At 45.2% G+C, this 14,041-nt stretch overlaps 1 long non-coding RNA gene across 1 annotated transcript in view; it reads left to right on the plus strand.

Annotated features, from left to right (window-relative positions):
* Positions 1 to 13,725, plus strand: part of LOC136852291 (uncharacterized) — a 20,199-nt gene extending 6,474 nt beyond the window's left edge. Inside the window, exon 2 of the long non-coding RNA XR_010857102.1 lies at positions 13,067 to 13,725. This is a non-coding gene — a long non-coding RNA (uncharacterized lncRNA). The remainder of the gene's footprint in view (positions 1 to 13,066) is intronic.
* Positions 13,726 to 14,041: the final 316 nt, after the last annotated feature.

Genomic DNA, 14,041 nt, shown 5'->3' on the forward strand with positions numbered 1-14,041 from the left:
CTTTCCTCTCTCTCTCTCTCTCTTCTTCTTCTTCTTCTTTCTTCCTTTCTCTGTCTCTTTCTCTCTCTCCTCTCTCTGGTGAGAGGTAGGAAGAGGAGAAGGGCACAGGGCAGGAAGGAGGTCCCACCCCCTTTCAGTCCCTTCTTTCCTCTCTCTCTCTCTCTCTTCTTCTTCTTTCTTCCTCTCTGTCTCTTTCTCTCTCTCCTTCTCTCGGTGAGAGGTAGGAAGGAGGTCCCAGAAGAGGTCCCACCCCTCCCTTTCAGTCCTCTTCTCTTCTCCTCTCTCTCTCTTCTTCTTCTTTCTTCCTTTCTCTGTCTCTCTCTCTCTCCTTCTCTCTGTGAGAGGTAGGAAGAGGAGAAGGGGCACAGGGCAGGAAGGAGGTCCCACCCCTCCCTTTCAGTCCTTCGCTTCTTTTTCCCTTCTTTTCCTCTCTCTCTCTCTCTCTCTCTCTCCTCTCTCTCTTCTTCTTCTTCTTTCTTCCTTTCTCTGTCTCTTTCTCTTTCTCTCTCCTTCTCTCTGAGAGGTAGGAAGGAGAAGGGCACAGGGCAGGAAGGGAGGTCCCACCCCTCCCTTTCAGTCCTTCTTCTTTTCCTCTCTCTCTCTCTCTCTCTCTTCTTTTCTTTCTTCCTTTCTGTCTCTTTCTCTCTCCTTCTCTCTGTGAGGTAGGAAGAGGAGAAGAGGCACAGGGCAGGAAGGGAGGTCCCACCCCTCCTTTCAGTCCTTTCAGTCCTTCTCTCTCTCTCTCTCTCTCTTTTCTTCTTCTTTCTTCTTCTTTCTCTGTCTCTTTCTCTCTCCTTCTCTCTGAGAGGTAGGAAGAGGAGAAGGGCACAGGCAGGAAGGGGAGGTCCCCCTCCACCCTCCCTTCTTTCAGTCCTCTCTCTCTCTTTTTCTCTCTCTCTTCCCTCTCTCTCTCTCTCTCTCTCTCTCTTCTGAGAGGTAGGAAGGAGAGAAGGGGCCTTAGGGCAGGAAGGAGGTCCCACCCTCCTTCAGTCCTTCGCTTCTTTCAGTCCTCTCTCTCTCTCTCTCTTCTTCTTCTTCTTCTTTCTTCCTGTCTCTGTCTCTCTCTCTCCTTCTCTCTGTGAGAGGTAGGAAGAGGAGAAGGGCACAGGGCAGGAAGGAGGTCCCACCCCTCCCTTCAGTCCTTCGCTTCTTTTCCTCTCTCTCTCTCTCTCTTCTCTCTTCTTCTGTCTCTTTCTTCCTTCTCTCTGTGAGAGGGTAGGAAGAGGAGAAGGGGGGAGGCAGGAAGGAGGTCCCACCCTCCTTCAGTCCTTCTTCCTCTCTCTTCTTCTTCTTCTTTCTTCCTTTCTCTGTCTCTTTCTCTCTCTCCTTCTCTCGGTGAGAGGTAGGAAGAGGAGAAGGGCACAGGGCAGGAAGGGAGGTCCCACCCCTCCCTTTCAGTCCTTCGCTTCTTTTCCTCTCTCTCTCTCTCTCTCTCTCTCTCTTCTTCTTCTTCTTTCTTCCTTTCTCTGTCTCTTTCTCTCTCTCCTTCTCTCTGTGAGAGGTAGGAAGAGGAGAAGGGGCACAGGGCAGGAAGGGAGGTCCCACCCCTCCCTTTCAGTCCTTCGCTTCTTTTCCTCTCTCTCTCTCTCTCTCTCTCCTTTCTCTGTCTTTTTTTCTTCTTCTTTTCTTCTTTCTTCTTCTCTGTCTCTTTCTTCTCTCTCCTTCTCTCTGTGAGAGGTAGGAAGAGGAGAAGGGCACAGGGCAGGAAGGAGGTCCACCCCTCCCTTTCAGTCCTTCGCTTCTTTTTCCTCTCTCTCTCTCTCTTCTTCTTCTTCTTCTTCTTTCTTCCTTTCTCTGTCTCTTTCTCTCTCTCCTTCTCTGTGAGAGGTAGGAAGGGAGGGTCCCACCCACCCCCCCTTTCAGTCCTTCGCTTTTTCTCTCTCTCTCTCTCTCTCTTCTTCTTCTTCTTTCTTCCTTTCTCTGTCTCTTTCTCTCTCTCTTCTCTCTGTGAGAGGTAGGAAGAGGAGAAGAGGCACAGGCAGGAAGGGAGGTCCCACCCTCCCTTTCAGTCCTTCGCTTCTTTTCCTCTCTCTCTCTCTCTTCTTCTTCTCTTTCTTTCTTCCTTTCTCTGTCTCTTTCTCTCTCTCCTTCTCTCTGTGAGAGGTAGGAAGAGGAGAAGGGCACAGGGCAGGAAGGGAGGTCCCACCCCTCCCCTTTCAGTCCTTTCCTCCTCTCTCTCTCTTCTCTTCTCTCTTTCTCTCTCTCTCTCTCTCTCTTCTTTCTTCAGGGAAGGAGGTCCCACCCTTTCTCTTTCTCTTCTCTCTCTCTCTCTTTCTTTCTTCTTCCTTTCTCTGTCTCTTTCTCTCTCTCTGAGAGGTAGGAAGAGGAGAAGGGCACAGGGCAGGAAGGAGGTCCACCCCTCCTTTCAGTCCTTCTTCTTTTCCTTTTCCTCTCTCTCTTCTTCTTCTTCTTCTTTCTTCCTTTCTCTGTCTCTTTCTCTCTCTCCTTCTCTCTGTGAGAGGTAGGAAGAGGAGAAGGGCACAGGGCAGGAAGGGAGGTCCCACCCCTCCCTTTCAGTCCTTCGCTTCTTTTCCTCTCTCTCTCTCTTCTTCTTCTTTCTTCCTTTCTCTGTCTCTTTCTCTCTCTCCTTCTCTCGGTGAGAGGTAGGAAGAGGAGAAGGGGCACAGGGCAGGAAGGGAGGTCCCACCCCTCCCTTTCAGTCCTTCGCTTCTTTTCCTCTCTCTCTCTCTCTTCTTCTTCTTCTTCTTTCTTCCTTTCTCTGTCTCTTTCTCTCTCTCCTTCTCTCTGTGAGAGGTAGGAAGAGGAGAAGGGGCACAGGCAGGAAGGGAGGTCCCACCCTCCCTTTCACATCCTTCCTTCTTTTCCTCTCTCTCTCTCTCTCTCTTCTTCTTCTTCTTCCTTTCTCTGTCTCTTTCTCTCTCTTCTTCTCTGTGAGAGGTAGGAAGAGGAGAAGGGATTTTCTGGGCAGGAAGGGAGGTCCCACCCCTCCCTTTCAGTCCTTTCCTTCTTTTCCTCTCTTTCTTTGACTTCTTCTTCTTCTTTCTTCCTTTCTCTGTCTCTTTCTCTCTCTCCTTCTCTCTGTGAGAGGTAGGAAGAGGAGAAGGGGCACAGGGCAGGAAGGGAGGTCCCACCCCTCCCTTTCAGTCCTTCGCTTCTTTCCTCTCTCTCTCTCTCTCTCTTCTTCTTCTTCTTTCTTTCTCTGTCTCTTTCTCTCTCTCCTTCTCTCTGTGAGAGGTAGGAAGAGGAGAAGGGGCACAGGGCAGGAAGGGAGGTCCCACCCCTCCCTTTCAGTCCTTCGCTTCTTTTCCTCTCTCTCTCTCTCTTCTTCTTCTTCTTTCTTCCTTTCTCTGTCTCTTTCTCTCTCTCCTTCTCTCTGTGAGAGGTAGGAAGAGGAGAAGGGGCACAGGGCAGGAAGGGAGGTCCCACCCCTCCCTTTCAGTCCTTCGCTTCTTTTCCTTCTCTCTCTCTCTCTTCTTCTTCTTCTTTCTACTGTTCTCTGTCTCTCCTTCTCTCTGTGAGAGGTAGGAAGAGGAGAAGAGGGCACAGGGCAGGAAGGGTCCCACCCTCCTTTCAGTCCTTCCTTCTTTTCCTCTCTCTCTCTCTCTCTTCTTCTCTTCTTCTTCTTTCTTCTTTCTCTCTTTCTCTTTCTCTCTCTCCTTCTCTCTGTGAGAGAGGTAGGAAGAGGAGAGGGCACAGGGCAGGAAGGAGGTCCCACCCCTCCCTTTCAGTCCTTCGCTTCTTTTCCTCTCTCTCTCTCTCTCTCTTCTTCTTCTTCTTTCTTCCTTTCTCTGTCTCTTTCTCTCTCTCCTTCTCTCTGTGAGAGGTAGGAAGAGGAGAAGGGGCACAGGGCAGGAAGGGAGGTCCCACCCCTCCCTTTCAGTCCTTCAGCTTTTTCTCCTCTCTCTCTCTCTCTCTCTCTCTTCTTCTTCTTCTTTCTTCTTTCTTCCTCTCTGTCTCTTCTCTCTCTCTCCTTCTCTCTGTGAGAGGTAGGAAGAGGAGAAGGGGCACAGGGCAGGAAGGGAGGTCCCACCCCTCCCTTTCAGTCCTTCGCTTCTTTTCCTCTCTCTCTCTCTCTCTCTCTCTCTCTCTTCTTCTTCTTCTTTCTTCTGTCTCTTTCTCTCTTTCCTTCTCTCTGTGAGAGGTAGGAAGAGGAGAAGGGCACAGGAAGCAGGAAGGAGGTCCCACCCCCTCCTTTCAGTCCTTCGCTTCTTTTCCTCTCTCTCTCTTCTTCTTCTTCTTCTTCTTCTTCTTTCTCTGTCTCTGTCTCTCTCTCTCCTTCTCTCTGTGAGAGGTAGGAAGAGGAGAAGGGGAGCACAGGGCAGGAAGGAGGTCCCACCTCCCCTTTCAGTCCTTCGCTTCTTTTCCTCTCTCTCTCTCTTCTCTTCTTCTTCTTCTTCTTCCTTTCTTCTGTCTCTTTCTTCTCTCTCTCCTTCTCTCTCTGAGAGGTAGGAAGAGGAGAAGGGGCACAGGGCAGGAAGGGAGGTCCCACCCCCTCCCTTTCAGTCCTTCTCTCTCTCTTCTTCTTCTCTCCTTTCTCTCTCTCTCTCTCTCTCTCTCTCCCACCCTCTCTCTTCCTTCTTTCTTCTTCTTCTCTTCTTCTTCTTCTTCTTCTTCCTTTCTCTGTCTCTTTCTCTCCTTCTCTGTGAGAGGTAAGAAGAGGAGAAGGGGCACAGGGCAGGAAGGAGGTCCCACCCCTCCCTTTCAGTCCTTCTTCTTTCTTTTCCTCTCTCTCTCTCTCTCTCTCTCTCTCTTCTTCTCTTCTTCTTTCTTCTCTTTCTCTGTCTCCTTTCTCTCTCTTCTCTCTGTGAGAGGTAGGAAGAGGAGAAGGGGCACAGGGCAGGAAGGAGGTCCCACCCTCCCTTTCAGTCCTTCTTTCTTTCTTTTCTCCTCTCTCTCTCTCTCTCTCTCTCTTCTTCTTCTTCTTTCTTCCTTTCTCTGTCTCTCTCTCTCTCTCCTTCTCTCTGTGAGAGGTAGGAAGAGGAGAAGGGGCACAGGGCAGGAAGGGAGGTCCCACCCTCCCTTTCAGTCCTTCGCTTCTTTCCTCTCTTCTCTCTCTCTCTCTTCTTCTTCTTCTTTCTTCCTTTCTCTGTCTCTTTCTCTCTCTCCTTCTCTCTCTGTGAGAGGTAGGAAGAGGAGAAGGGGCACAGGGCAGGAAGGGAGGTCCCACCCCTCCCTTTCAGTCCTTAGCTTCTTTTCCTCTCTCTCTCTCTCTCTCTCTTCTTCTTCTTTCTTCCTTTCTCTGTCTCTTTCTCTCTCCTTCTCTCTGTGAGAGGTAGGAAGAGGAGAAGGGCACAGGGCAGGAAGGGAGGTCCCACCCCTCCCTTTCAGTCCTTTGCTTCTTTTCCTCTCTCTCTCTCTTCTTCTTCTTCTTTCTTCCTTTCTCTGTCTCTTTCTCTCTCTCCTTCTCTCTGTGAGAGGTAGGAAGAGGAGAAGGGCACAGGGCAGGAAGGGAGGTCCCACCCCTCCCTTTCAGTCCTTCTTTTCTTTTTCCTCTCTCTCTCTCTCTTCTTCTACTTCTTTCTTCTTCTTTCTGTTTCTTTCTCTCTCTCTCCTTCTCTCTGTGAGAGGTAGGAAGAGGAGAAGGGGCACAGGGCAGGAAGGGAGGTCCCACCCCTCCCTTTCAGTCCTTCGCTTCTTTTCCTCTCTCTCTCTTCTTCTTCTTCTTTCTTCCTTTCTCTGTCTCTTTCTCTCTCTCCTTCTCTCGGTGAGAGGTAGGAAGAGGAGAAGGGCACAGGGCAGGAAGGGAGGTCCCACCCCTCCCTTTCAGTCCTTCGCTTCTTTTCCCCTCTCTCTCTCTCTTCTTCTTCTTCTTCTTTCTTCCTTTCTCTGTCTCTTTCTCTCTCTCCTTCTCTCTGTGAGAGGTAGGAAGAGGAGACGGGCACAGGGCAGGAATGGAGGTCCCACCCCTCCCTTTCAGTCCTTCGCTTCTTTTCCTCTCTCTCTCTCTCTCTCTCTTCTTCTTCTTCTTTCTTCCTTTCTCTGTCTCTTTCTCTCTCTCCTTCTCTCTGTGAGAGGTAGGAAGAGGAGAAGGGCACAGGGCAGGAAGGGGGAGGTCCCACCCCTCCCTTTCAGTCCTTCATTTCTTTTCCTCTCTCTCTCTCTCTTCTTCTTCTTTCTTCCTTTCTCTGTCTCTTTCTCTTTCCTCTCTCTCTGTGAGAGGTAGGAAGAGGAGAAGGGCACAGGGCAGGAACCATGAGAAACCACCCCCTCCCTTTCAGTCCTTCAGCTTCTTTTCTCTCTCTCTCTCTTCTTCTTCTTCTTTTCTTCCTTTCTCTGTCTCTTTCTCTCTCCTTCTCTCTGTGAGAGGTAGGAAGAGGAGAAGGGGCACAGGGCAGGAAAGGAGGTCCCACCCCTCCTTTCAGTCCTTCAATTCTTTTCCTCTCCTCTCTCTCTCTTCTTCTTCTTCTCTCTTCTTTCCCTGTCCTTTCTCTCTCTCCTTCTCTCTGTGAGAGGTAGGAAGAGGAGAAGGGCACAGGGCAGGAAGGAGGGTCCCACCCCTCTCTTCAGTCCTTCGCTTCTTTTCCTCTCTCTCTCTCTTCTCTTCTTCTTCTTCTTCTTTCTTCCTTTCTCTGTCTCTTTCTCTCTCTCCTTCTCTCTGTGAGAGGTAGGAAGAGGAGAAGGGGCACAGTGGGCAGGAAGGAGGTCCCACCCTCCTTTCAGTCCTTCGCTTCTTTTTTCCTCTCTCTCTCTCTCTCTCTCTTCTTCTTCTTCTTTCTTCCTTTCTCTGTCTCTTTCTCTCTCTCCTTCTCTCTGTGAGAGGTAGAAAGAGGAGAAGGGGGCACAGGGCAGGAAGGAGGTCCCACCCTCCCTTTTTTATTTCTTTCTCTCTCTTCCTTCCATTCTCTGTCTTTTCTTGTTGTAGGAAGAGACTAAGGATGCATGGGCAGGTCCCCTTCCAGTCCTTCGCTTCTTTATCTCTCTCTCTATCTCTCTTGTTCTTTCTTTCTTGTCTCTCTCTCCTTCTGTGAGAGGTAGGAAGAGGAGAAGGGGCACAGGGCAGAAGGGAGGTCCCACCCCTCCTTTCAGTCCTTAATTCTTTTCCTCTCTCTCTCTTTTCTTCTTCTTTCTTCCTTTCTCTGTCTCTTTCTCTCTCTCCTTCTCTTTGTGAGAGGTAGGAAGGGAGAAGTGTCACAGGGCAGGAAGGAGGTCCCACCCCTCCCTTTCAGTCCTTAGTTTCTTTCCTCCTCTCTGTCTCTCTCTCTCTCTCTCTTCTGTTTCTCTATCTTTCTTTTTGGGTCTCTCCTTCTCTCGGTGAGAGGTAGGAAGAGGAGAAATGGGACAGGGGGGAAGGGAGGTCCCACCCTCCCTTTCAGTCCTTGGCCTAAGCTCTCTCTTCTCTCTCTCTCTCTCTCTCTTCTCTCCTTCTCTCTCTCCTTCTTTCTTCCTTTCTCTGTCTCTTTCTCCTTCTCTCTATGAGAGGTAGGAAGAGGAGAAGGGGCACGTTAAGTGGAGGAGAAACGACGAACATAAAAGCCTTTAAACGTGCAAGAGTTGCTCTGAATTCATCTGTGAATTATGTCATCCACAAAATTCCGATGGATAAGTTCATAATCTAAAAAGAATCTGTGTTTGAAAAGTTTCAATTATATTTCCAAAATTCTGAAATGAAACTTGCTCGACACGTTGCTGGATTAAAAAGATTTCATAATTATGAACCAGAACTAATACAACCTGTTTGTATATAGTAATAAATGTCACTCACATTAAAATAATAAAAAAATATATAAAATTCTTTTTAAAGTCATGATTAAAATGCACTAAAAAGTAAAAAGTAATGTTTGAGACACACCGGTATTTTCTTACAAATTAATCATGTCTAGAAAAATAAAGGTGGGGAAACATGGAAAAATGCTACAAGAAAAGAAATAGATTTTTTATTTTGTAGCATTTCCTTCCATGTTTGAGGCAAACGCTTTTATTGTTGTAGACAAGACTAACTTTGGAAAATCCTGGTGTGTCTCAAATATATTTTTCTTGAAGTGCATTTTAATAAAAGGATTGTTTTCAATTTTTTATATTTTTATTTCATAATTTTTAGTTTTAACAGAAACTGTAACCGATTAATGACTGCAGTTAATAAAACTGATATCAGTTATCAGGGAGGGAGGAAGGGTGGGAAGAGGAGGGGGATGGGGAAGGGAGGAAGAGATATCCGTTTACAGGGAGGGTGAGGGAAGAGGGGAGGGGAAGGGGAAGGGGAAGGGTGAAGGAAGGTGAGGGAAGGAGGAATGTGGGAAGGAAAATAGGGGAGGGAAATGGAGGGAGAAGGGGAAGAAAGGGGAAAGGAGGAAGGGGGAGGTGGGAGGGTGGAGGAGATGGGGGAAGGGGGAAAATAATGAGGGGGGAAAGGGGTAGGAGGAGGAGGTGGAGGGGAAGGTGAATTGGGAGATGGGGGGAAGGGATGGAGATGGAAGAGGAGGGGGTGGAAATGGAGGAATAGGGAAGGATGGGGGAAATGAGAAGGGGATAGAGGGAAAGAGGAGGGGGAGGGGTGGAGGAGGAAGGGGTGGTGGAAATGGGAGGGACAAGGTAGGGGGAGGGGAAGGAGAGGGGAGGGGGAAGTTGAGGGGGATGGAAGAGGGAAGGGGAGGGAATAGGGAAGGAGATGGGAGGAAAATGAGGAGGGGATAGAGGGGAAAGAGGAGGGGAAGGGGGGAGGAGGGGAGGAGGTGGGAAATGGGAGGACAAGGTAGGGGGGGGAGGGAGGGGGGGAAGTGGGAGGATGGAAGAGGGAAGGGAGAAGGAATAGGGAAGGAGATGGGAGGACACAGCTGTTAACACTTGATCGTGTCTGAAGGAAGGGAGGGACTGGGAAGATAGGAGGGAGGAATAATGGAGATAGGAAGGGGAAGGGGAGAGGGGATGGGAGAGGATGAAGATGGAAGGTGAGGGGGGGAGGGGAGGGGAGGAGAAATAAGGGAAGGAGGGAAGGAGGAGGGGGAGGTAGGGAGGGAGGAACTGAGACGGATGGAGGGAAAGGGGGAGGGGAGGAAAATGAGAAGGGGACAGAGAGGAAAGAGGGAGGAGGGTTGGAGGAGAAAGGGGGTAGGGAGAAGGGTAGGGGAGGGGGAAGAGGGATGGAAGAGGGAAGGGGAGAGGACGACACAGCTAAATTAACATTTGACCGCATGCTCTGGAGGGGGAAGGGGAAGAGGGAAGGGATGGAAGAAGAAGGAGGGGAGGAAGAGGGAAGGAGGGACACAGCCAAATTAACATTTGATCGTATGCTTGAATAGGGGAGGGGGAGGGTAGGGGAGGGAAGGGAGGGGGAGGATAATAGCCAAAGTAACACTTGATCGTGTGCTTCCCGGAAGAGGCGAGGGGAGGAGGGAGGGGGGGAGGAAGTGAAGGAAGGGGAGGGGGGAGGGAAGAGGGAAGGAGGGGGGACGACACAGCTAAATTAATAATACTTGATCATGTGATGGGGAGGGGGAAGAGGGGAGGGGATGGAAAAGGGAAGGGGAGGTTATAAGAAGACAGATTCTACTGAGTCAAGAAGATGTGAAAATCCGAAGAGTTTCATTTCAAATCCTGAGATACTGGGGAGAGGTCACTGTAGGGTCACTAGAGGTCACTGCTGACCTCTGATCATGTAAGGTTGTCACCGGGATTGAGAAACCATGCAGAACTTTCTTGTCCATCGACGAAGGAACACGTCAAAGTTGAGTTACAAGACTTGAGGACAGACAGACAGACAGACAGAAGTCAAGTTAAATAAAAGCAAGTAAAAAAGAAAACTTATCTATAAGAAACCAGCAATGTTATACATAGAAAATACAAGACCGGAAGAAGAAATGACTGGTTGATTTATCACTGCCGGCAGGTGTCATACAATACTGACCATCAACGGCAAAAATGCAACAGGTGCTAAAATATATTAAAAAAAATCACTCCCGCTGATAAAAGATTCTTTCCATAAATGTGAAATAAACTTGAATGTACACAATAAAGGATGAACAAAAGCCACGATATACTTTAACACTTACACAATGAAAACTGTTGTAGTATGTACAACTCCTCCCCTTCCAAGACTGAAGGAGAAACTAATCTTTTAGAATCGTATTCGAATTTTACTAAAAATAAAAAAAATAAATAAATAAAAAGTCAAGTCAACAGCGCTGTGTTCTGTGACATGTGACGTCTTCAAATACGAAACACAGACAGTGATAAATGCACAATATCAGTAATTGAGCTACATTGGCTCCTGTAAAAGCTAGAATAGAATATAAATACTACTTCCAGTCTTTAAAGCACTAAAATATGATGAACAAACATATCTGAGAAACCGCTTAAGCTTCTTTAGACCTGAAATGAATATGTTTTTCAGACATGCAAGTGAAGCATATAGGCTATTTGAACCTAGAACAAATTGTGTAAGTCAGGAGAGAGAGAGATTTGTTCACTGCGCACTAAGACTATGCAACGAAATACTACCTGAAGATGAACAGCAACAAGAAGAAAGCAATTTTAAAAAGAACCAAAGATACTTTATCTTCTGGAACTACGATAATGACGAGAAAACACTAAAAAGACAATTATAAAATATATAGATGCAATCTTATTTTGAAACGTACAAGGGCCTGCCATAGAGGAAATCATCCCTGTGGAGGGCTGTACATAAAACCAAACAAAGTGAACGATTAGACAAAATGGATGGGCGTAAAAGATGATGATACACTAGAACGTCCAAGAGCCGCCGCAGTCGTAGAACTTTTGCAATATTATTCGATCATTATAAATCTGCATAAAAAATTTTAACCAAAAGGAAAACAGCAGAGTTGTGTCCTGGGACGGGCGGGCATTTTGTATACACACTTTCGAACCATTATGTAGGAAAACATGTTTATTTTCCGCGCAATTCTATCCACTTATAAACAATACTAATGACATTAAGACCAAAATGGGGAATATAATGAGGGTAAAGACACTAGCCCACCGCAACAGCCTCTACAATAATGCATAAAAAATGTTTACATCAAGAAACAGAAAAATGCGCCGAAGTTTCTTCCCGCAATCGAGTTTTCTGTACAGCCGCTTTTTGTATAGAATCAAAACCACCGAAAATAGATCTTCTTCGGTGGTCTCATTCTAATGCTGTATAAATTAACAGCCTATGAAACTTTTAACCACGGCACGGTGGTTGCCTATCCTGTTTAGTTGCCAGAAGCGCAATTATCACTAACTTTAATCTTAATAAATAAAACTACTGAGGCTAGAGGGCTGCAATTTCAAGTATGTTTGATGATTGGAGGGTTGATGATCAACATACCAATTTGCAGCTCCTAGCCTCAGTAGTTTTTAAGATCTGACAAAAGGCGGAAAGAATAAAGTGCGGACGTGACAGACAATGCCGGCACAATAGTTTTCTTACTCTAAAAATTAAAATAGTTCGTTGTACCAAAGATGATGAATCAGACCATCAGCTAACTGACACACTGACTGACTGACATAGATATAAATAAATAAATAGTTGAGTACCGACACGACCTGCATGGACTGAGAATCCGAAAGCACCAAAGCAAGAAGCAATGGCAACATTCCCTAAGCCAACTCAACAGCAGTCAACTCAACACAGCAAATTAAAGGAAAAACCCTAACGCAAACAAAGTATAGGGGAACTATTATTATTATTATTATTATTATTATTATTATTATTATTATTATTATTATTATTAAAGAGAATGGCAGCATCAGAGGAATTGGTTTTATATGTGGTCTTTTCAATTCTTTTCTTATTATTTTCTTCACCATCAGGACTGATATTTATAATAACTGGCTGATGTTCATAGTCTGGGTGAGAGAAAATGGGCCAGTTATTAGAAAATATCAGCCCTGATGAGAAGAAAATAATAATAAGAACTGAAAAGACCATATATAAAATCAGTTCCACTGATGCTGCCATTCTCTTTAACAAGACTTGCTTGAAAGAAGGTCTGCTCTCTTCATATATTATTATTATTATTATTATTATTATTATTACAGACCAAACTGTAGCCTCAGTTGGAAAAGCAGAGTGCTACACGACAGAGGGGACACACGACGGAAGAAAATCCGACAGAATAAAATGAGATTACGTGAGATAACTAAAAAAAAAATAAATAAAAAAAAAAATAAAAAAAACGTGGAGTTAGTTAACCAATCCGTACGCACCAGTCCAGTTAGTACTCAGTTACAGGGGAAAACCTGCCTCTTCCAGAAATGCGATCTAAAGATGGAAATAAAAATAACAAAATATACCTCAATGACAACGCCAATATCCTTTACACGTACACGCATTTATCTTAAACAGAAACGATGTAATAATAATCTTTAAAAAATAATAATAGAAAAACAGATCTCTTACACAAAATGTCAGGGACTTTGCGGAAGGTAAGTTTTAGCATACTGCTGATACTGTAATTTCTTTCAGGTTTTGCAGTTCATGGCAAACGGCTGAACTACAATTCACAGAGAAATTGCAAAAATCATTTGAAAATTGGAAGGGAAGTTTGCTGCCTACAAATTGAAGGGAGTGAAAATAAAATTCCAATTAGTACGCAATATTTCAAGTTTGCTTCAGAAGGCCATAACCAGCATTAAAAGGAAACCGTGGCCTCACCCAAAATACCTCCATCAAACGAGTGGCTTTTCCTTGACAATGTTATAAGTAACCTTCCACTGAACCTGGGGTACCTCAAAGTCGTTTAGTACTCATCTCAGCATACCTTTTCTACGTTTACGCGCGTACAAAAGGGAAGTGGGAATGCGTACTAATTGGTAGTATTGAAAAATTTTATTTTTCATATTCTTTCCTTAAGCAATACTAACTAACGTTCTTCTTTCATTTATGCAGGCTAGCCTAAGTAATTTTTTTTCTCAGATATATAATTAGAGTAAGCTAACAAGATGTCACCCCAAAACTGTCAGAAAAAAGTGTATTGGGAGAAGACGACAATATGATGATGATGCCCCTTCAGTGTAAAGTATTTTTTTCTCTTCTTGTCTAAATCATTTACAGAAAAATAAATTCAATAATATCTATGAAATTATTAAAAAACTAACAATAATAAATCATCTAAAAATCTAAACAAGTGTTTATCATTATTATTATTATATTACTATACAGGATGCGTATGTCCTCCAGGGCTTCAGGAAACAAACAGGCATTCCTGAGGCAGCAATTAGGCACAAACTGTCTGTGTTGGGAACAATCGTTTGGTGGATGGTGTCAGACTTCGCCAGTTAGGTTCGTGGCAGCAACGAGTCGGGTCCAAGGCAGCAGGTATTCGGACCTGAGACTCAGATCTCGGCAGCAGAACAGCAAGAGTATCTGAGGACGAGATGGTTGCCGTGTTGGCTCTGTCATGATCGTCCGGTATTGGAGGACGTCGTCAGTACTGTTTCTTTATGCTGCTTGTTTTTTTTTATTATGCCGTTTGTGTAATTAATATTTTACCGACTCATTTAAATACTAACTTCCTGACTATATTATGTTTATGGTTTTGATCATTTAATATTTTATTGATTTGATCATTTATTGTACCGGCTCTATTTTGTGTTTTATGCTCTGAATTTATGAAATGTAATTATTGTGCTGGTCATTTGTGTTGTTTATTGTGCTGCTAATGTTTATGTTATTTTTTGACTCGTGATTTATAATGTTGTACTGACCAGTTAATTTTTGCTGCTGACTCATTTTTGTATAAATATGAATTATATAGTTTGAACGTGACTCACTCTATATTATGTACATAACTTATTGTAAATAAATTAGTTTTAAGGTCACTTTTTGGTTTTGTTCTGCTCCTCCCTCCCTCCTTTGTCACCTCTCGTTAGCCACTGCAGCCCAATTGCTTGTTTTGTATAGAACCTGTTGGTCTCTGAAACACGAGATCCTAAGAGTCTGGCGCAAGAGCAATGGAGTCCAAACCTGGACCTAAACCTCTTTCAACAGAAGCAGAAGAAAAAGTTCTTGCAAATGACATAAATCATGCCAACAAAAGACCTCATCCTGTGACAAAGGAGAATGTAATAGGATGGTGCAATAGTTTTCTCAGTTTTAGCCTGGTGTGCAGTGCTAAGAAATAACAATGACATTAAT

The sequence above is a fragment of the Macrobrachium rosenbergii genome, chromosome 25, assembly GCF_040412425.1.
Source record: "Macrobrachium rosenbergii isolate ZJJX-2024 chromosome 25, ASM4041242v1, whole genome shotgun sequence".
NCBI lineage: Eukaryota > Metazoa > Arthropoda > Malacostraca > Decapoda > Palaemonidae > Macrobrachium > Macrobrachium rosenbergii.